The sequence below is a fragment of the Podarcis vaucheri genome (assembly GCF_965113315.1).
Source record: "Podarcis vaucheri genome assembly, chromosome: 5".
NCBI lineage: Eukaryota > Metazoa > Chordata > Lepidosauria > Squamata > Lacertidae > Podarcis > Podarcis vaucheri.
Window position 1 is genome coordinate 54,101,440 of NC_138763.1, and position 22,815 is coordinate 54,124,254.

The 22,815-nt window shown below is 42.5% G+C and overlaps 1 long non-coding RNA gene across 1 annotated transcript in view; it reads right to left on the minus strand.

The window, feature by feature from the left end:
- Positions 1-3,265: 3,265 nt before the first annotated feature.
- Positions 3,266-22,815, minus strand: part of LOC309532448 — a 51,833-nt gene continuing 32,283 nt past the window's right edge. The window contains exons 2-3 of the long non-coding RNA XR_014219859.1: positions 19,989-20,085; positions 3,266-5,677 (exon numbers count right to left, since the gene is read on the minus strand). This is a non-coding gene — a long non-coding RNA (uncharacterized lncRNA). The remainder of the gene's footprint in view (positions 5,678-19,988; positions 20,086-22,815) is intronic.

Consider the following 22,815-nt stretch of genomic DNA (forward strand, 5'->3'; position numbering starts at 1 on the left):
TTGTTTTCTCTTTTGGAAACATTATCTACAATTGTACTCTTTTGTTTTGTCTTCTTTTTAGTGGTCATAATATGAAAGTCGGTAGTTCTCTATCTAGAGGGAAAGGGGAGGGGGTGTCAATGTTCTCAGCCAGCCCAAACCGGCCTGTCTTCTTACTTACAGCCAATGATGTGCGGCTCTGCCTGTCATCTGCTCCTTGCCTTCCTCCCTACCTGTTCACTGATTGCCATTAGAACTGGTTCCCCCCAACCCCCCCACCTGCAATCAGGAGCAAAGTAAAGAGAGAAGGGGTATTTTAACCCCCCCTTGGATCCCAATAAAACCTAATATTTGGGACTTGGGGAAAAGCTACTCCCCGACTGGCTGCAGAAGGCTAGACTTCTAGAAGGAAAGTTGCTATTCCACTTCCATCTTAAAGCCTCACAAGAATACTAGAGGGCTGTGAAATTGTCTACATCTGGAAGTACCTCCAGTTAGTAGCTGCACAGGGCAGAACCTTCTCCATTAAGGCACCCTAGCGAATGGATTTTCTAGTCCATAAGATAGGATGAACCCCATCACTAATGGTATGGTGATAGCTTTTTTATAATAATAATAATAATAAATAATTTATTATTTATACCCCATCCATCTGGCTGGGTTTCCCCAGCCACTCTGGGCGACTTCCAACAGAATATTAAAATACAATAACCTATTAAACATTAAAAGCTTCCCTAAACAGGGAAGAAAGTTTTTTCCCACCACACCTGAAGAGCCACCCACAAAACCACTTAGACCTCTTACATGCCTCTTACATAACAAAAAGCAGCTGCAAGGGGCCCAGTCGATGACAACGGCATTAGCCGCCATGCTGTTCTGCCTCTCTGGAGCTGCTATTTGGTGGCCAAAGGTACTCTGCGCAGTAATTGGCCTCAGTTGTGCTGCTATATCTAGCTTTGAAATAGCAGTCTGTGTGATAGGCACATTGTTTCGTTACTTTGTCTTCTCAATTGTCAGTTTTTATTCTGAGAATTCTATTGGTTAATCAGTTAAGAATTCTTCTCTTTTTTTTTACATCTACCTTTAAAAAACTGGTTCATCTCTTCATGCATTTGCAGGATAGCAGACCTTTCCATACTGAAAGATGGAAAAACTGACAGGCTAAGCAATGAAAGCGAGCTTCTTACTAGATGCACAACAGGCCATCTGTAACATTCTCTTTTTCTTTCACTCCTTTGGTCCCCTGCTGATTAACTTTTTTTTTGTCTTCTGCAAATTAAACCCATGCAGTCTTGCTGCCCTACTGGAGAGTAGTTTGACCATAAACTGGAAGGAAATGTGGCCTTGCTACTTAACGAGCAAAAATATGAAAATAAGCAAAATCCACCAGCTCAGAAGAGGCCGCTCTAAATTTTACTTAATGTCTCTGCACTGTAAAAGTTAATGCAAACCAGTCTCGCTGATAAAATCTGGAACTATAATATTAAAGAGAAGGAATTTGGGGGGTTCTTGTGGTGGGAATAAAGAGTGGCATTTAAATTCTGGGGATTTCCCTCTTTGCTTATGAGCTTTTTGTGTTAGCAGCTACTGCAGGAGGAGGAGGAAAAATCCACATTTCAATGGAGCAGAAAACTGAAGACAAAACAGCATATTGAATTTGGATCAGAAAGGGAAAAGGCACAGAGCAAAACCAGAAGGCAAGTGGGGACCCACAGAGAGAGAGGCCAAAGCGGCAGGCTTTAGGTTAAACAAAAATCCTCCATGCTATTTGTAGTTGAGTACAGAACGGGGGAGGAAGGCAAAAAGAAAAGTTCAAAACCAGATATAGAAGGAAAATAAAATTCAAGGGAGGAAGGAGGGAAAATAGAAGCAAGCCTAATAGGTGTTTGGCTACATTAGCAGCTAAGGGTGATTAATGATTCTGTGTGTTATATCCACTTCTGGGGAACAGCTCCATTAAATTCAATGGAACTTACCGCTGAGCAGACATGTATAGGAGTGTGCCTAAACATGTCTAAGGTTGTGCTGGATTTGACCCATAAGATTTTCAAACAAGCTTTTTTAAATAATCAGTTTCCTCCTTCTACAATTGCATATTCCCCTCCCCCTGTGGATTGACTAAACGCCAACAGAGAAATACAAGCACATATCCAGTAGAAAGAGGCAAGAGGGAGAAAGGTTAGAGTTCTAGGGAACAGCTTTTGCTCACACTAAATCAGTTTAGCTTCAGCGATGTGTGTTCATGTCTTTCTTTGTTAATTTGCCCAATGATGTTGAAGGAAACGCATCCATCTTGCCCTAAATTAAAACCATAGTAAACTCTTTCCTATCCCAACCGCCTGCTGATTCGCCGAGGGTGAGATCATTGGAGATGGTTTAATCTGAAGAGGAAAATCCTCTTAGCTATTTTCCTAAAGACTTGCTGAGTGGGCTAAGTGTAGGCATTCATGCTGGAAGGGTTGGAGGGGAAGAGCCATGAGATTTTCCCAAGCAATAATTTGCCAGAGAACCACATTAAAAAACACAAAAACCTCTTTTTTTATATAATAGAGGAGATGCCTTTTAGGGCAGATCCCAGACATCCTAATAATTTCAATTAGCGTTACTCATATAACCATCCTGTAGCCAACAGGCCTCCATGCTACCGAATTTCAATCCGAACTTTAAATTTGCTTTGACATGGTAACTTCTATATGTTGGGTGCATGGATCAGGAATACCACACAAGACTGAATCAACTCTTGCTGTAAATGTTCTACAGGTCCAAATAAGCAGGGGGGAAGAGACACTTAGTCTGGTTTCCATTTTCATGTGATTCTAATTCCCAACTTCCTTACACAATACGTAAACCAAAGTACAGCTGTCCTTTGAAATTTGCACTTCTCCAGCCAAATCAATGCACAAAAGGGGAGATATTAGGGGAAAGTGTGCATTAAATGCATGTATTAGTGAAAATGACATACATCTACATGGAGGTGTAATTTGCTTTGCTTTGCATTTTAATGCAAACCTACCGGATTCATACTTCCCCAAACAATGCTTGAACCAAAATGCAGCAGTCCTTTGGAAAACACACTTCTTTGAAATTCTGCGATGCAGATCGCCAACCAAAAACTGTACTAAAATGCACCTACCAATATTTGTTAAATCATCATACAAAAATGGATTGTATTAGGGGTGCTGCTTGCAAAAATATGTATTTTTTAGGTAAAGTTGCATGCAAAAATGTTTATTTTAGGAAAACTGCACACTAAGGTTCTCGTGAATTTTCATCACATTTTTTTAAAAAATTGCAAATTGATGCAGAAATATGGCAAACTGAACTTAAGACTGGATAGATTAGAAACTGAGACAAACTGAAATTGTCCAAACTCAGCTGGCAGTGGAATCCCTTCTATGGTTAAATTATCTGGTGCTCCCTTCACCCAATGTGAATAGGGTTTCCATCTTGGCCCTTTCTCTAGTTTTTTCTTCAGCCTGGTGAGGAAGGTTAGGCTGAACGCTGGTGGTTGGCTCAAGATCACCCAAGAAGCTTCATGGCCAAATGGGTACTTGAACCAGTCTCACACTATAACCCCTACACCACCCTGGTCCTACAACAGCCCTGTGAGGAGCTAGGCTTTCCTAGACCTGAGCCTCCCTCCCTCACCCCCTTTCCTTATGCATTTCACAGGGTGTGCTGTGGCTCTGAGTAGAATCCTGCTCTTTCTCTCACCCAAGAATGCAAGGCGCCTAATTACGCAGCCTCTGTTCCCTGTAATTCATGTTTCCCCAAGAGCCCATTTCTCATTTTGTGTTGTATTCCCCCTTCTGTCTCTCACACTCTTTTATGATGATGTTGTGTAAGGTCTCATTAGATTATCTGCCTAATTTGAATTGGAAGGTTCCTGAGAGTAGCAGCCTTGTGTTTGGCCTAATGCATAATACTCCTCATGCTGTTAGAAGTGTCTCCGGGGACTGTATTAAATAGGAGTGGTATATCATTAAGAGAAAGCATCTGGTGGCTTATGACACCTGAGGTCTGCTCTGTCCTGGCATCAACAAAGTACAGTAGAGTATCATGAGCCAGTTTGGCCTCTTTAATGTGTGGCCATTTCCACCCTAACTGTTCATAGCTTCATCCACTTCCAGTAGTGGCCTTAAAAAGGAGGAAATGGGTGATACGCACCATGTTCCACTTTGCATGCATCTGCACAAATATACTACTTATTGATCACGGCGCTTGTGCTAATTGCTCCCACTTTCCAGGGATTATGCTGATAGGCTTTAAAACAGGGGTTGGGAACCTTTGGCCCAGAGGCCACATGAGGTCCTTCAGGGCTCTCCCCAGGCCACACCCCCTCCTAAACCACACCCCTCTCTTAAGCCACACCCCTCACCAGCCCTACTTTATATCCTCCTTGAGTGTTTTTGCCTGCGTTGTTTCCATGGATAATGCCTCTGACTTGCCTGGATGGAGAGGGATGAGAGTGTGTGTAGGAAGTAGCCTACTCTACAAAGCTACATATTGCATTCCTTGCTTTGTCCTGCCTCTCACCAGCATGTGGCCCCCGGAAGTTTGCCCAGACCAGAATGTGACTGGAAAAGGTTCCCTACCACCCCTGCTTTAAGGCCAACACCAAATGAAGAAACCCATAGCTCCAGTAATGCTACCAAGACAAAGGCCACAATTTTTCTGGTGAGCATATCTTGCCCAATTAAAGCAATAGTCCCATATATATATGCTTACCTGTGAATCAGTTGGATCAAACTCAGCAAGACTTACTTCTGAGTCGACGTGCAGAGGGTTGTGCTGCTACTGTCTAAAACTCTACATGTTCTGCATCCATGGTGCAAACTTTTCTGCAATGTCTGGAGTTTTATGACATGAAGCTTATGTATAAGCCAATAACCAAGCATCACTTCCAGAGGCAACGGATTAAAAATATAGTGAGTTGGTTGTCCTGCCACTCCAGCAGTAAACTCTGTTGACTATTTCAGTGAAAAGCCAGAATGGCTGGTTTTTGTTTTGTTGAGACGAAGGTAACAATAGAAACACAAGTGCTTCCTGCCATCTAAAAGAAGATGAAAGTCAGGAGTTTTGTGGTGGCATAAGAGTGATTTAAATGTGCAGTGTGGAAGTTGCCAAAGGCATCTGTAGAATGGGGTAGAAAAGCCCAGCTTGAACTATTCTGAGACATATTTCAATTGTGAATGTGCTCATTTCTTTTAGTCTTTCTGTGGCGGTCAGATTCTGCTCCAAGACATACACTGCCTGACTGCTCAGCACCTCTGAAAGTAAAGATTTAAAAGGGACCTTAATAGAAGGAAAAGAAGTGCTTAGAAGAGCTCAGCATCAGAAAACTCTATTAAGGCTGGCCTGGCACCTAAAAAGAGAGATACATATAATCAAGGGGGATTTGTGAAAACGAGGTGCCTTGGGAGGATTGGGGGGGGGGAATGGACCCATTATTTATTTCACATTTCTACCCCTATTCTTTCTCAAAGTATCTCAAGCAGCTTACAGATGATTTCCAGGTGGTCTCCCACCCAGGCAGCTTGTGCAGCCAGTTCTGCTTCTCTTTGGTGGTGGAACTGCTCCACACGGCGTTCCTTGCCTTCCCATCATTCTCTGGCTATGAATCTGCTGGCAACTTCTTCTGCTCACACTAGATGGCAATATATGAACACAGAAGGATCGGCACATTGCTTGTGGGGGACTAGGAAACAAAAAAAGAAAGAAAGAGTCAATTTGGAATATGGAACACATTTGGAGTAGAGTAAGCATACTTGGGTCTGACAGGATAAAAGGAGGATGAATAGATAGGCTGATAAAACATATGAAATTACCAAACTACACAGCAACAGCCATATGGGCAAATAAACTAAGTATGCTTTCACAGTGCTGATCACAACCATGGGGAAGAAGACTAAGGGAGCCATAAGCTTATTTCTTTTATTCCTCTAGAGTAAGAGGGCAGGCAGACTTCAGGCTTGTGGGATCTACTTTAAAAGAAAGAGCGAGTGTGTGTGAGAGAGATCCCTGGGGTCTTCCCAGCAGGTCAGTTACAAAATGGCAGTGCAGGGTGGACCCAGCTACAAAATGGTGGTTTGGAGGGTAAACTCTGTCACCGAACGGTATTGTGGGTGGCAAAAGCCATATGTTGGGCTTGCCTCCCAGTCCAAATCTGCACACAAGCCATTATAGATCAAGGATTCCAGCATCAGCCCCGCTAAAACGTACTATGGCAGAACCAACTTCCTGCAAAGCTTATCTTAAGCTGCAGAGCCCAACCTTCTGCAGGTTTCCTCAGAGGTAAGACCCAGCACAGCTACTTTTTCAGGCATTATCGGAACACCAGATTTGCTTTGCTCTGCTTGTAAATTCTAAACTTTAACTCGTTTTGTACAAAGGCAACCACTTGCAAAGCTTATTCTAAGCTGCAAGGTGGCATAGGACTGTAGCAGGCACAGACATTTTCTTTTCAACGGCCTTTAGCTGGGTTTAATGCCCAGCAGATAACACATTATTTTCATTCGGGCTCAGCCCTGGAACCTATGAATAGGGATCTCAATGTGTGTGTGTGTGTGTGTGTTTTCCTACAAAGGCTTCTGTGCCATTGTTGCAACTCAGAAAGAAATTTAGCAGGTAAAGCTTTTTCCAGAATGCAGATGAAGCGAAGGAGGAAAGCCTCACCTGCTAAATTTCTGTCTGCCCTGCAGCTGCCAATGGTTCCCTTTCACTGGACGTTCCACTGATATCAGTGGGTTGTATCCCCAGAGTAGACTCGCTGAAATTAATGGACAGGACAAACTATCAGTTGCTGATCCATTAGGGTGAATAGAACACTGCTTCACCCATCTTAGTCTTGCCTTCAGCCAGTGCCCCCTCCCTCTGTTGTTGTTGTTGTTAACCAGCCCAGCGGGTGGGTCTGGCTATCAGCTTCCTCCCTCTTAATCCCTGTAGAACTCAAAAGGTCTTCTATGGCCTGGTTTGCACATCATCATAGGCTACTGAATTATGGTTTATTAAGCCATGGCTATTTTATTAATATTATTATTATTTTATGACGTTTATATCCCACCTTTTTCTCCAAGGAGCTCAAGACAGTGTACATCGTTTTCCCTCTCCTCATTTAATCCCCACAACAACCCTGTGAAGTAGCTTAGATTGAGTCAGTGACTGGCTCAAGGTCACTCAGTGAGCTTCATGGCTGAATGGAGATTGGCACCCTGGTCTTCCAGGTCATAGCCTGGCGCTCTGACCGATACACCACACTGCCTCTCACTGGCTTAGTGTCATGTGTGAACCCTGACACTCTTCCCCAAGGCAGTCAATTATGGTTGGCAGACAATGACTGAGGAGAGATTTGGGTGTTTGAAATCTTGGCCATTTTTTCTGTGGTTATGTGTTCTTCTTGTGTACCCCTCTTAATTCTATCACAGAAGAAGGACACAGAAAATTTTAAATGTTGTCAACATCCTAAGAGAGAGTATCACATGTGCACTGTGAGGGATTTGGAGCCCTTAGAATATGTGGTAGCATTGAGTTCATCCAGGTGAACCATTATCCTACCACTTCTTTGATCACACATCAGGACCAAGCATATGGCCAAATCTCCCTTACCATTTGGCAGGGTGGTACAGAAAACCAACCTAATTCATGGCAAGACAGCTCAAGCCAGGATAGTTGGGGTCATTTGTGCAGGCTCCCTCCCCACCTCACCCCCTCGATCTGCTAGCAGACATTATTTCTCACAATTTATCCTGAAGAATCTTGACAAATAATTAATCCTTAATAGTGCCACAAGGCACAAGTCCTCATTTCCTTTATGTCCTGAGACTAGATTTTCAAGTTGAAGATTGTTATCTTCACATTTTCGGCCAGATGCGTAAAGAAACTTATTATGAACTTATTAACTTTGAGAGAGCTGGGTCAGATTACATTGGCTGAAAGCTGGGTTCCCTGCTTTCTGATAGACTTGATACTCCAACGATAATATTTTAGCTGTTGTATCTATGAAACCAGATGATCCCACAGATCCCAGGCATACTTTGTATGTATAAACAATAATAGACCGAGAGTTTTTTTGCCTTGTAGAAATACATCATTTGTACATTTCAACTTAATGAGCAAAAAAAGAGTTGCCAAGGTGCAATTATACAAAATATATACTGTGCTGATTAGGGATTCTGGTTCTTTAATGTTCTGAAGAAGGCTTTGAGTTCATACTAAATCTTTCTCTCTCCCTCTCTAATGAGATATGGCTTATCTGACTCAGGGCACTGAAAAGATGCAATTAGCTTGGGGAAAACCACAGTTTCATTGGTAAGGAATGAATTTATGTTGCAAAAAGTGTTAAGATGAAGGCTCGATTCTGTTAAAGCTCCCCCAAGAGAGTTATCTTATGGGGATGATGAACCTTGCAGTGAGCAATGTTAATCACTTGAAGATTCCTCAAGCGGGACTCTGAAGTGTATGGGTATGGCTTGACACTACTCCCTAGTGCTGGCTTGAGAAACCTCTTGCTCTCCTGGTATTATTGGACTGCTATTTTTTAAAAATCTATACATACACAAATGCACCTCCACACTTAAGATGCTATCAAGAACTGTCCTTTGTGATACCAGAATTGCTTCCCAGGTTAGATTGGTTTAGGTGAGATCAGGTGTGTCAACTTGGCCCCAGGACCATGGGTGCCTGGGGCCGTGGTTGCCATGCATGGCCTTGGCACCAAATTTTGTGGGTGCCCAGCCCCTTCATGGGGAATTTTGTGAGTCCTTGGGCCCCCAGGGCCCCTGGGAGTTGGCACCTATGGGTGAGATTGATGGTTGGTGTGGTAGAAGCTTTTTCCTGAAAAGCAGCAGAATACACGCATTATGAGATGAGACTAACAACCCACTTTCTGGAATTTCATCAGCTTGACTGTTCCAGCTGATGCGACTCTATATTTATTCTATGGAGCACATTCTGTGGTTTGATATGTAAGCTGTTGCATTCTGGCTGCCTCCTAGAGATCTTTTTGGGTTCACAGAGCTCTGCTGCTCTCTAATCAACCCAGATCCGCCTTAATGTTGTCGGTGACATGCTTGGCCTGCTTAGCAAGTGTTCGGATTGGTAGGTTCATCAGCTAACACTAATAAGCAGAAGAGTTGCTTGCTATGGTATGAAAAACTAGAGTTAATAATCAGGGAAGTAGGGCGAGGGGGGGGAGGGGAATTGCAACAGAGCCATTAAACGGAAAGGAAAGTCTATGGACTGAGTCAGTTTTTACAAATTCCTAGTGTTCATGGAAAACACTGGCTGGGCAGAACTATTTATTTAAGGCCCACCGCTAATGGCTTGATAATTTGGCAAGGAGAGTTCTTTTCTGCATATGACAAAACCCCTGACCTTTTTATGGATCACAGAGTGATTATAATGAAAGATTGTCTTCGACTCTCGAAAACTTGAGATTGATCGCTTTTAATATTCCAAAGTGGGGGCATTTTTAACAGCAGCCAAATGAGTTCCTGAATATGATCAGTATGTAGAAATGGTACATTAGGCATTTGCATACACAAGAAAAGGAGAACTTGTGGTTCTCTAGATGTTGCTGGACTCCAGTTCCCATAATCTCTGACCATTGGTCATGCTGGCTGGGGCTCATGTAGTTCAATAACATTTGGGGGGGCCACAGGTTCTCCACACCAGATGTGCAACCAATTGATTTCATTAGGATTTACTTCTAAGTCTTCTTTTATGTCAAGGATTGTAGCCTTTTTCAGACTGAAACTACCGTATCTCTGTGCAAGATAGGAAAATATTTTTTAAAACAAAACAAAAAATCATTTTCATTTTCATTTAAGAGTAAAGGTAAAGGTAAAGGTACCCCTGCCCGAACGGGCCAGTCTTGACAGACTGTGGGGTTTGTGCGCCCATCTCACATTTATTGGCCGGGGGCCAGCGCTGTCCGGGGACACTTCCGGGTCACGTGGCCAGCGTGACATCGCTGCTCTGGCGAGCCAGAGCCGCACACGGAACGCCGTTTACCTTCCCGCTGGTAAGCGGTACCTATTTATCTACTTGCACCCGGAGGTGCTTTCGAACTGCTAGGTGGGCAGGCGCTGGGACCGAACAGCGGGAGCGCACCCCGCCGCGGGGATTCGAACCGCCGACCTTTCGATCGGCAAGCCCTAGGCGCTGAGGCTTTTACCCACAGTGCCACCCGCGTCCCTTTCATTTAAGAGTAACGTGGGTCATAATTACAGATCATCGATGTGTCACTAAGGATCATGATATTAGCACTTATTTTAATTGGTTACTTTATTGATTAATCAGTTAAAATAAGACCTTTTGCTGATTAAAAGCCTTAAATTGGTTGAATGATGGGAAATGGTTCTGAGCATTTGGGAATATGGAAAATATTGCTCAGGAGGGTTCTTCCAAAGCCAGCTGCACCAACATGATAGTCCATTAGGGAATCCTAATGATGTCATATACAGTGAACTGAGGCCACAACTCCTTCCATACTTTAATATTACATAATTGTTTCGGGGGAGGGAACTGGAGAAGACTTTAAAGTTTAGGGTTTGGTTATATGCCAAGGGCTTGGAACATAAATTTGGTTCCTGGGATATCATTAAAAAAAGAGATTGAGCAAATGAAACACATTATATATGATGGAGTTGAAGGCAATTATGCACATATCTTAAGAGAACAAACTTTAGTGACCTCTTTTCTCCCTTTCCCATCTTTAGCCCATATACATGTGATGGATAAACCTGACAACTTCAGTTTCTCTGTTTCTCATTTTTTTCAAACTAAAGTTCAGTTGTCTACATTTCTACATCAGTTTTCAAACTTCCTTTTTTTAAAAAAAAAAAAGAATGTCCTTGTGAAAATTAGCCAGCAGTTTCACATGCATTTCTCTTAATATACTAATTATTGTATGCACTTTTGCTTAATATACATGTTTTTGCAACCAATTTCAATAATGCATTTTTGCATGTTAACATATGCATTTTCACACACACTTTCCTCTGGTTCATGCATTTCTATACACGGTTTCTGGAGATCTGCATTGCAAAATTCAGAGCAGTGTGACTTTTTTGTCAAAGGATAGCTGTGTTTGTAGTAAAGAGATAGTGCTGCTATAAATTTTCTGCTTTCACAGCTCTAAAGTTCCAGGTGCCTTCACAATCTTCATAAAAGTTTATCCCTCCTCTTGATTTGCTTCTTGTGTGGTGTAGTGGTTAAGAGCGGTAGTCACGTAATCTGGGAAACCGGGTTCGTGTCTCCGCTCCTCCACATGCAGCTGCTGGGTGACCTTGGGCCAGTCACACTTCTGTGAAGTCTCTCAGCCCCACTCACCTCACAGAGTGTTTGTTGTGGGGGAGGAAGGGAAAGGAGAATGTTAGCCGCTTTGAGACTCCTGAAGGGGAGTGAAAGGCGGGATATCAAATCCAAACTCTTCTTCTTCTTCTTCTTCTTGTAATTAATCTCCTTTACATTATAGGAACTGTAGCCCCAAAACAGCTGGAGACCCAAGTTTGGGATCTAGATGAAGTGTGTAATCCTATTTCCATTTACTTGGGAGCAAGTTTCATTGAGATTAGTAAGACTTTTTCCCCCATGTAGACATTGAAGTTGGATTGAACTTATGTCACATTGAAATCAATATCAACCATTATGTCAAGGGGCTAAGTTTAGCCCCATTTATTTCAATGAGAACTCAGGCTGCAATCCTAACCCCACGTACCCGGGAGTAACTCCCAATGAATTCAATAGAATTCACTTCTGAATAAGGATGGGGGAGAAAATTGATCCACGAACTGGTGTATAAATGTGGAGAGCTGAATTTAAGACTGGAAAAAAGAGAAACTGTAATGAACAAATATGTCTATCCCTACTTCTGAGTAGACATGGTTAGGCTTGCCCTGCCCATGCAACTAATTTAGTCCAGGCCCAACCAGTTGTTTCATCTCCTAAGTTAAAATCCTCGGTGTCTTACTCAAGATTGATTCTTCTTTGACCCTTCATTGGTGATGCATCTATTTGCAATGAACAAGCCTTTGCCTCCATCCCATTATACACACTTCTGATCGTAGAAAGCACAATGACATTTTTCTTTTCCTACGCGGGGGCAGGGGGGGGGATTCTTGCTTTAAAGAAATGCCTCCAAAGAACATAGGAATGGATGTGAATCTGCTAAAGGAAATTGTTTTGGGGATGTAAAGGCTGGAGTGGACAGCATGATTTTTACGGTCATTAGAAACAGTAATAAATATTCCAGATTGTATCCAAGAGAAGTGCAGAGGGATAAGTTCTCAGAAGCCCAACAGGATGACAGCCAAAGCTACAGTTGGGGAGGGAAGGGGAGTTGCGGGTGAAGACCCCCAAAACCACCCCCAAAAGAAATATACAATAGACACAGAAGTTTAGTTTAACGTTTTTGGCGTTAATTTGGTCACAACTTTATTGAATTACAGCATGTGAGTGGTTGCCTAGGCATTGGTTCCTGACTACCTGACCCTGCATCGTAGCAGGACAGGACTGACAACTGGACTCCACCAGAGGTCAGTAAGGGAAAACATACTGGGGGAGCATGGAGTTGAGTGCAGGCTCCAGTTCACCCATATGCTCCCAGGGACTCTGGTGTGGCCCTAACCCCTGAAAGGGGATCGGACAAAAGCAAGCCAAGTGCCTGGATTCTTTAACAGAATCCCCTAGCAGCAGCAATGGAGGGGCAGGCACAGCCAACCACTTCCCCTCCGCAAAACATTGAACCAATGCCTAACCGCCAACCTTACATAGTTGTGACGATTTGCTACACAGTAGGCAAAAACCAAATGGCAACAGCCAATCAGCCAAATGGCAAAATTCCTACCAGGCCCCTGCTCCAAGACAGACAACCCCTAGACAGACATAGCAAGGCCAAAGAACAGCCCTAAATATAGGGTGGAAGGGCGGGTGATCCGATGCATGTCGCAAGAAAGAGAAAGCTCCCAGTGATGTGCAGCAGCTTAAATAACCCCTTGGTAGCCAATAGACAACCCAACAGGCCAAATTTCTGCCCCAGCAACCGAGGGGCAACCAATGGGGTGTTGTGGCTATCCAAACGGTCCTGCCCCACAACAGGGAGGCATTTCAGGTGATCTCACCACAACACGTGCTTTCCATGATGGAGGACACGACTTATCTGTACTATTCAGTTAGCTGGGGGTGGAACAATTGGGCCTTATTTGCCTGGCTTTGTATCCATCCCAGTTCCAACTCCTTACTTTTACATCTCTTACAGGGTGATAAAAATCTTCTCATAATATCCTGAATCTCGATCAGAGGTAGTATTACCCCCCACCAAATAAAACCAGATAGATATTTCTTTCTTATGGCTTCATAGTCAAATGTCAGATCTGAAGCGCCAGGGCTGCTATTTTCTTTCATGTTCTCTGACTATCATTTCTGTCACAATCATTATTGCCTGTTATTAAGTTTGCAGAATACACAGTGCTTTACATTGCAAGGGTGGCCCATCCTGCTTTTCCATCTGAGGCAAAATGAGAAGGTGGCACCCCCCACTCCCTGTGCCCCCGCCAAAGTCTCACTTACCCAGATTGTGTGGTGGTGGCATCAGCTTTCCAACAAGATCTCATGAGATTTCATGGAACTCTCGTGAGATCCTGCAGAGAAGGAAGTTACGTGCTCCTAGGGCCTCACTCTGGTCAGCAATTGTGTTGCAGCATTCTGCACTAACTGCAGCTTCCGAGGAAAGTGCAAGGGATTGTATTGCAGTAACCTAGTCTATATAAGGGAAAGTGTGCAGGCAGTATAAAAGGTAAAGGGACCCCTGACTGTTAAGTCCAGTTGCGGATGACTCTGGCGTTGCGGCGCTCATCTCGCTTTATTGGCCAAGGGAGCCGGCGTACAGCTTCCGGGTCATGTGGCCAGCATGACTAAGCCGCTTCTGGTGAACCAGAGCAGCGCACGGAAACACCGTTTACCTTCCCGCTGGAGCGGTGACTATTTATCTACTTGCACTTTGACGTGCTTTCGAACTGCTAGGTTGGCAGGAGCAGGGACCGAGCAACGGGAGCTCACCCTGTCGCGGGGATTCGAACCACGACCTTCTGATCGGCAAGCCCTAGGCTCTGTGATTTAGACCACACCGCCACCCGCATCCCTCTACTTTCCATTTATTCCCTGATCAATTGAAACTGTAATACTATATACTCATAACTAGGAGTAATTCCTATTGAGCACAGCTGAATTTACCTCTGAGAAGACATACATAGGATTGCACTGTTGATATCTTTAAACATAGCTTTTTACCTATATTGATGTTCTGATTGTTCTTCAATTGTTCCCTGCCCCTTTACACAGTTTCTGACAGTGGACCCTGCTTGCACACTCTACCACACGGGTTACTATTTGTAGCTTTTACTCTGGGAACTAAATGCCGTGTGACTATGTGGCGGGGCGGCGGGGAGAAAGAGGATCTTGGTTGGATGCTTTGCTTCTCCCTTCCTTCCTCTCCATAATTCATGTGCAAACTCAAGGGCATGGAAACATTGCCAATCATCAGAGTCTTAAGGAAAAGCCATAGAGAAGGCTTAACTAGCAGGCAAACCTTTTAAGGGAACAGGGCAAGATCTGATCTATCATCAACAGGAATTAATGTAGGAATAAGCTCAGTAAACACTAGAACATTTAAAAAGTGGGACTAATTTCTATCATTAACTGTTAGAATTCCTTGCCATGTGAAAAGGTCCCAGCTGCTCCCTCCAATCAGCAGAAGTGGACCAAAGCAAACATCTCCCATTTGTCGGCTCTCCAGTTGTCACTTTCTGCCTTCCAGCTGGAAGGAAAAGAGGCTCTTAATGGTCATTTCATGCCTGCCAAACAATTCTTGGGATTGTAGTTAAGCTTTACTCAGAGTAGACTCATTGAAAGTAATGGACCTATGCTTATTAATTTTGATGGGTCCACTCTAAGTGGGATTAGCATTGGACACAGCCCTTGATTCAGTTTTTAGTTTCTTTCTTTTTTCTTTTTACCCCCCCCTGCAAAGTATTTCACTTTCATATCATTTGCCCAATTTGGGGCCAAACCACACAGGAATTGCTCCATCTTCATGATCATAGAAATCACATATCTAGAAATCACAGCCATAGATCAAGAAATCCATGATGGACTGCTGAGTTCATAGCTACCACCCACAATGTGGAAACAGAAAATATTAGATTATTTACTATTTTCATCTGCTAAATATGATGATGCTACCTTTTAAGTACAAATCCTCCTGAGAAAATTAATGCAACAAATACCAAAATGATATGCAAAACAGCACAGATTAAAATGTAATGAGCCAACAATAAAATCATTGAAAGCACTGATGGGATAATAAAGAAATTCAGGATCCTAGAACTATGGTTTTCCCTCCTGCTAAGTTATATTCAGAGAAGACCTATCAAAGTGAATGCACCCAAGTTAGTCGTGTAACTTAGAATGTACCTAAGTTAGTCATTTCAATGGCTCAACCCTGAGTAGAACTAACACTAGATGTGACCCAGTTCTCTCAAACATACTCTTTTGAACTAGATTAAGTATCCAGATTGCTAGGCTCTGTTTTCACAATCAGACTCTCAGGTTGAATTTTCAGGCTAGTGCTCTTGGAGTGCTTTCTCAAAGCCACTTCATATAGATTAGTTAACCTGTAACACACATTTAACAACTTTATGACACTCTCTCACTCTCTCCCTCCCCTGTGCATGCGCGTGCGCGCACACACACACAGGGATCCTCAATTCCATGATGATCTGTGACTTTTAATCTGGACGAATTAACCGTCAAAGTCATCATAATCACTATTGGCTGAATCACATCACATCATTACAATGAGAAATCGGGGACAGGGGGAATAGGTTACACAGTGTATGGTTAGAAAATGATTCAACAGACTGATTGGAAGCTTTGCTGTAGAAAATTTAGGAGTAGAAAGGATAAGAAATGGAATATTTGGAATGAGTTGAATACTTAGCAGGAGACTCTGGCATGCTGACTCGTGGTGTGCATTTTTGTTCCATAGACTTTGATAGGTTGGCTTTGTGGGAAAGAGTTCTCCATTTGTACTGTGTCTTTTGAGAAACATTTTGTTGTGTTAGCTGAAGTGGAATGTCTAGTATGTGCTTTTTGTCTAATAGCAGTGTAACATGCTTGTAGTTTTTGATGAAAAAGGCGATTTTGTGGCCACTGCTGGTCAATGGGATTTCATAACAGTGTTCCTTGCACACATGCTCAGTACAATATGAACCTGTTGTGGGAGGTGGTTAAAGCGGGTGGGCGTTGAATGGAATATTGGGTGGAGCTAGAATGACTCGAGCAGAGCAGGATGGTTGGAAATTAAAAGAGTAGCTGTGTAAGGAACAGAAAATGAGTGATGGATTGATATAAAAGCACTGACAAACCAGGCCTCAGCCTTAAAGAGTTTATACTTCAAGTAGGTCAAGTGTGAAAAGATACAGGAAGAAGAGATCACTGGAGTAAAAATCATTTGAGAGGCATGGGGTGGAAGAGGGGAAAATTGCAGCACCTGGATTTCTGATGGGCAACTTTTGAAGGAACAGGGAAGCCTTTAAGGGAAAAACAGGAGGGAGATTTAGGGAGCAACAGTGTGACGGTAAGTGCTTTTATCTTCTGAATTCCTCTTTTCCTATTTCAACTTTGAAAGGATTCGCCAGTTGACCTGAAAACTACCAGCTGGACCCACTCTGGTTCCCTTTAAAACCATACAATGTGCAGGATTCAGCTGGGGTGATGGTGGGGCATGGGAATCAACCCGAACCTTTGCTGATGTCACCCAAGGAACCAGCTGTTCCAGGCAAAAAAAGGCAGTGGCATCCAGTAGAAGTTAGCAACCCTGTTAAAGACACAGGAGCCGGATGAAGCAAAAAGCAGTTGTTGGCCTTTATTTCTAATCTTGTTTCACTTAACAACATAGGGGTGCACCGGTGGGGCTGTATGGAGTAACAGACCTAGTAGCACATCTGCAACCTTGCAATGCACAGCAGCCAGGGCAGAAGGTGGGGGAGGCAGATTGGTGTGACAGCCTGAAATTGGCACAGCAACCAGGCTTGGATGGAGATTGATGAACAATAAACCTTTCAGTTTAATATGTTGTGTTCAGGGCTTCCCATGTTTACTCAAGCTCTAAAATGTCAGGATATTACAGCTGTTAAGCACCACACCTTCAACAGATGTGTTATTTAGGTAATATGACTAGGGAAGGGTATCTTATCTTCTGGATCGTTCCAGCTTCATCACCTTTGGAGCTGGATGGTTGTCAGTGGCGGAATGGAATCACTTGTCTGGCTCAGATGGAAGAGCAAACCACAGTTTCCTTCTGTAAAAATAAGTTGCACTGGATTTCAGGCTTGTGCTCCCACTCCTCTCCTCCTTCTCTGCAGTTGTGAGATCAGAACTTAAAAACAACAACAATAAATAGCACCTTGTAGGCAAAGCCACTTACTGTTTTTGCTTACAATAAATCTTAGTCTAGGGAGTCATAGTGTTTTCAGGAAGGCTGCCGAATGCAGACCAGTGGAAAACAAATTTCATTGGCAACAAAAACTCTTGTAGCCCTCAAATTAGAATTTCATCACTCATTGGATCATTTTTGCATGCAGTTTTCCCCTCTCATAAATTGATAAAAGGATGGGTGTCTGTGTAGGGAATGCAGAATAACTTTTTTGGCACAGCACAAAACTGAGAGCAAACCAGAATCTAAGACCATAGTTTGATCCTGGCTCACTCTCATTATTCCACAGTTTAAAAATATTAAAGTTTCCAAGTGCAGGTGTCACAGGAAACTGTGGTTAGTTTGCATTTTCTTCTTCCTATTTTAATCTCCCTCTTGTGGGAGGAGAAAGAGTCCTAATCCCTACAGCTTGTTCACCTGAACCAGGTGATAAGAGTGGAAGTTATTCTAGGGATTATTTTGTCTAATTTTGTGTGTTGCCAGAATTCCTTGGTGTTCATTATGCTTTCAGCATTTGAACAGAATCTGCTAAATTACATATTAAATCATTTATGCTTGAAAATGCATTCCTAAAAGGACAGATATATGCAGCTTCAAATTTTTGAACAATCAAATTCTTTAGTCTGCAATCCTTCCTTGCACACTTACCTTGGAGCAAGCTCCATTGAACATAATTAGGCTTACCGTACTTCTGAGGAGAAATGTATAGGCTTGTGTATAGGCTGCTACAACCCTCTGCCAGTAATCCACCGTAAACATTACTCACCTAGCATAGTCTAGGTTATTTATTTTGTTGTCTGCCATGCTCAAGTGCAGAATGCAGTCAATGTAAATTTTTGAATGTGTTAATAATAGTAAGAAAGAGAGAGGGAGAGAGAAACTCTGCCACATAAATTGGATGCAGGAGGACAGCTGTAGACCGAACAGGAAGCGCTGGCCCAAGGCTAAATGAAACAGCTGTTGCCATTGTTCTGAATAGAAAGTGCCTTTGCAAATTCCACACAGCCCAGGATCAGAAAGCAGATGTTAGTAATTACAACACATGAAAAGAAGGGCACAGGATCAGGCAAGTGACGAAAAAGCAGCAGGACCAATAGATTTATAACTCACTGCTGCAGACCAGCAACTACCAAGGAGAGTGTAACAAGTGTCAGCATTTAGCTCTCCTTCTTCCTGTAAAGTTCACACTAGGGGTGTCATCACTCATTGTCTCCCCATGTTCAGCTTGCAAACAAATAACCAAATGAGCTGAGCACTGTAAGGTGAAGGTGAAAGAATTCTGTGATTTATCAAAACAAAACCTCCCTAATTCGACTGTGTTTAAACAAGGCTCCTTGGAACGCAGCAAAACCAGTACAAGATACTTTATAGTCAGTTAACTTTCATTTTTTGCTTTGTATTTATGTACATAAGCCTAGATTGGTGTTTTTTCTTTATAATTTTGAATTTATTCTGTGTTTGCTAAATTGTTGATTTTTGTTGTTTTAAATTTACTGGCATGTCCCGTATATTTGCATTTCCAGTGTTCTCTTTTGTAATGTTTTGAATGTTTGCTATAAGCCACATAGCTCATTGTGTAAAAGCAGCTTCTAGGCTTCCGGTCCTGCCTGCCTTAATGGAGGCAGCCCCCGCGACAGCGGGAGATTGTCTGTGAACAAAAAACAAGCATGGCGGAGGGTAAATCAGCCTTGCAAATACCCCCCAGGGATGGGGGGCAATGGGCTTCACTCGCAGTTCGTCTCAGTACCTGGCTCTCACGCCAGCATGGAATATGGGAGGCAGGAAGGTGTGGAGTGCAAAAGCACTTCACCTGGCGAAAACCCTCCTACACTGCCATTAAGAAACAGAAGTTCTCCGTTTAATTGGATCTTTAATTGGCTTTAAAGTACTTGTGTGTGATGGGCAAGGGATGCAACAACATACTGTGCAATATACCAGCTACATAGATCAAAGGTTTGAATTGAAATAAGATTTTATTTGGCATGAGAGTCGGCTGGGGAGAGGGAAGCCCACAGTTTGTTTATTCTAAGCTGTTTTTATATATTTATGATTAGGCAACCCTCTCCAGAATATAACATAAAAAGATATTTACAAGTGAGGAAGGGACATTGGAGCAATATTGATATTAACTAGCAAAAATGGAAACTGTGTGTGATCTAAAATAAAGAAAGGAGGGGGAGAGGAAGCTCAAGTATGACTATGTTAGAAAGACAGAGTAATTCCCCTCACCTCCGTTTAAAAACAACAGACAAGGAAAAAGAGACTGAGATTTGTGTGTGCTACTGACGGAATGTAATCTAAGATAAAATTTAATTAAGCCATAAATCTCTACTTGGAAGGAAAAGAATTTGGAGGCTGTGATAAGAACGCTGGAGAGATTCTGGGAATTGGAAAGGAGTATTCAATCTTCAGCGCATTTGAAAACTGCCCACCTTTTTCTAAGCAGAGGAGGAAATGGCAAAGATCTCCGGTATGTTTTACTAGTGAGACAGAATGGTTTCTAGCAGACGGTCACCTGTTCGGAGACATTGAAGCAAGGGTTGGAGAGATAAGACCTCTGAGAAACTTCAAGATTCGGTTCCTCCACAAGCCACGATGGGAGAAAACAACAGCTGGGAAGTGAAAGAGACAACACCATAAATGGACAGAAGGAATCTCCAAAGACATAACAGTTTTCACATGCAGGGCAGAATAAAGATAATAGTTTGAGTTTCTCACTTGAAGCTTTATACATTCATATATTGTAACATCACGAATGGAAAGCATTAATTATGTAGATTATTATTAAAACTGAAAAGTAACTGACATTAATTAAGATTATGGAATGTAGTGATAAAAAATCGGAAATGCACCCAAACCACCATGCGGGGAGCCACTTTAACTAAAATGTATTAATTGGAAGTTGGTTGACATTTTGATAATTGTACAATTTGGGAATTAATTGTTATTGTTACAATTTGGCTATTATTGGGGGTATATTGGAAAGATAGATAGATAGATAGATAGATAGAGAGATAGATAGATAGATAGATAGATAGATAGATAGATAGATAGATAGATAAAGATATCTCAGCATATAAGTGAAATCAATCAATCAGAAATAACATGAACACTATTTTGAGGTTCACTTCCCTTGCATAGTGACAATCATATGAGAGGGGGCAAGCCTGTTCCACCCAACACATTGCTTTGAATTCTATTGGTTCTGGAGTCTATAATGAATTTGAAGCTACTGGTTGATTTTTGCAGGTGCCTTCTGGACAACTGGTTTCTTATTCTGTAGTCTCTGTTATTCCCTTACTGATGCACATCCATGCCCGGTGTGCCATTGTGTGCCAATGCCACTGACGCCAGCACAAGGCCAAACATGACAAGAGACTCTTCTGGATCTCCAGCATATTTAAGGAATCTCATCCTCCTCCCAGAACTTCTACTCCAGTTTTTCAGCAATTAATCCCAAGATGCAGCTCCCAAGTATTTTTGGCAAATCTGATCACAGATGACAAGGTAGGTTGAAATTTGACATAGTCAATGTTGTGGACATTCTGCAGCAGTGGTTAGGAAGACGTCTGAGTGACACATCTCCCTTACCCTTCCAACTTACTTCCAGCTACCCGGTGAATGTGCTGATCAGCTGAGATATGTGGTTATTGCCCCTTCTCTACTAGTCAGCTTAGTGGAGTCTTGCAGGGGGGTGGGGAGCAGAAAAAAATTGCCTGGGGCCTAAATCAAGCCCCTTGGACCAAACAGTGGACCAGTAAGATGTCAGCATTGCTGCTACAACACCAATGTCAAATATGGCTGCTATGGCTGAGAGATTTTTATACCTTTTTCTTTAAAAACAGGGACTGTTTCCTGCACTTTTGGTTGGGGGTAAATCATACAAACAGCAGCGTAATAAGCTTCCATCCAGATATATAGCTTAAATTTCAGCCATAAATAGGAAAGAAGGAAGAAGATGTGATGTTGTGAGCCTGATATTGATTTTGATAAAGCGTTTTTAGGCTTAACATCCTTTGGACATCTTCTCTATTATTTAAAACCATGCACACATTTAATCAGAAAAAAGAACACACACCCCCACAGCCCATAGCAAGGAGCACAGACTGTAAGAAAGGTTAGTCAAAAGGTAAACCATGTGTTTGCCATCTTTGCTCCTGATATGGAAACCATATGCTTAAATACACCAGCAACCATACTTAATATAACACTTTTTTTTATTAAACCTGGTTTTATAAAAAGCTATCCACCATTCTCTCTGTTAGTGACTTCCAGATAGGTCACATATTCCTCACTGCAACTATCATTACATATTTAGAGCAAATTAGACAGCCCGATAGACTGGTTCTGGTTATTACTGCATAGGAGCAAGGGGGCATCTTATTTTTCTCCCCTGCCCCTGATAAATTAAAGGAACTGTAATGGGCAATTTCTGCAACCTGCAAAAAGGCAGGCCCATCTGTGACTCATTTAGCACTAAAAAAGAAGAAGATTTATTTTATTAATTCAGGCAGAATTTAGAGAGAATATAGATGCCCCCCCCACTCCTTTTTAGTTCTCCTGCTCACGACTGGGAGAAGAAAAGGAAAAACCCAACCTTGCACAGACATTTCAGGAATGAAAAACTGCCAGCATGTTGTTATTATAAGAGCAAAGTTTGCTGCCTTGGTGGTGAGATAGTGGATGGTTGCCTGGCCAACTGGAAGAACTCTGCTCAGGAATGGCTTTAATATCCTATAGGCCCTCTGCCACCATAAAGCGCTATACAGAAATGAAGCACTGCAAAGAAAAACGGGCTGGAAGAACAGGCTGCTCTGCCTACCTTGGTAAAGCATCAAAGAGACAATTTGCAAAAGCCCATTATTATTATTTTCAAATTAAGTTCTTTGGAATTATTCCCGTGGTATGATTTCAAAATCAGTGACAAGTCGTGGAAAAATCTGCCTTCCTGCCATTGGTAAACTGCAGAGTATATACGCTACATCAGTCTTCCCCAATCTGATGCCCTCCGGATGTTTTGTACTTTGGTTTCCATCAACTCCAGCCATTTAGTTCAACACATCTGGAAGACACCAGGCTGAGGGAGGGCTGCTCAAGATAATACAGGTATGTTAACCTTTCATGCCTACATGATTTGCTCTTTTCCTGAATGAGCAAGATGGTTACACTGTGATAAGATTCCTTCTTCCACCATTTCCCCTTGCATGTTGATGGAACCTTTCTCCATGGCTTGTCCATTTTGGATTAATCAACTTGAATTTGTCTTGCAATCATTAGCACAGTGTCACCACCCCACCACTTCTATCAGGCATTGGAAATCTGTGGCTCTCGACATGTCAGAC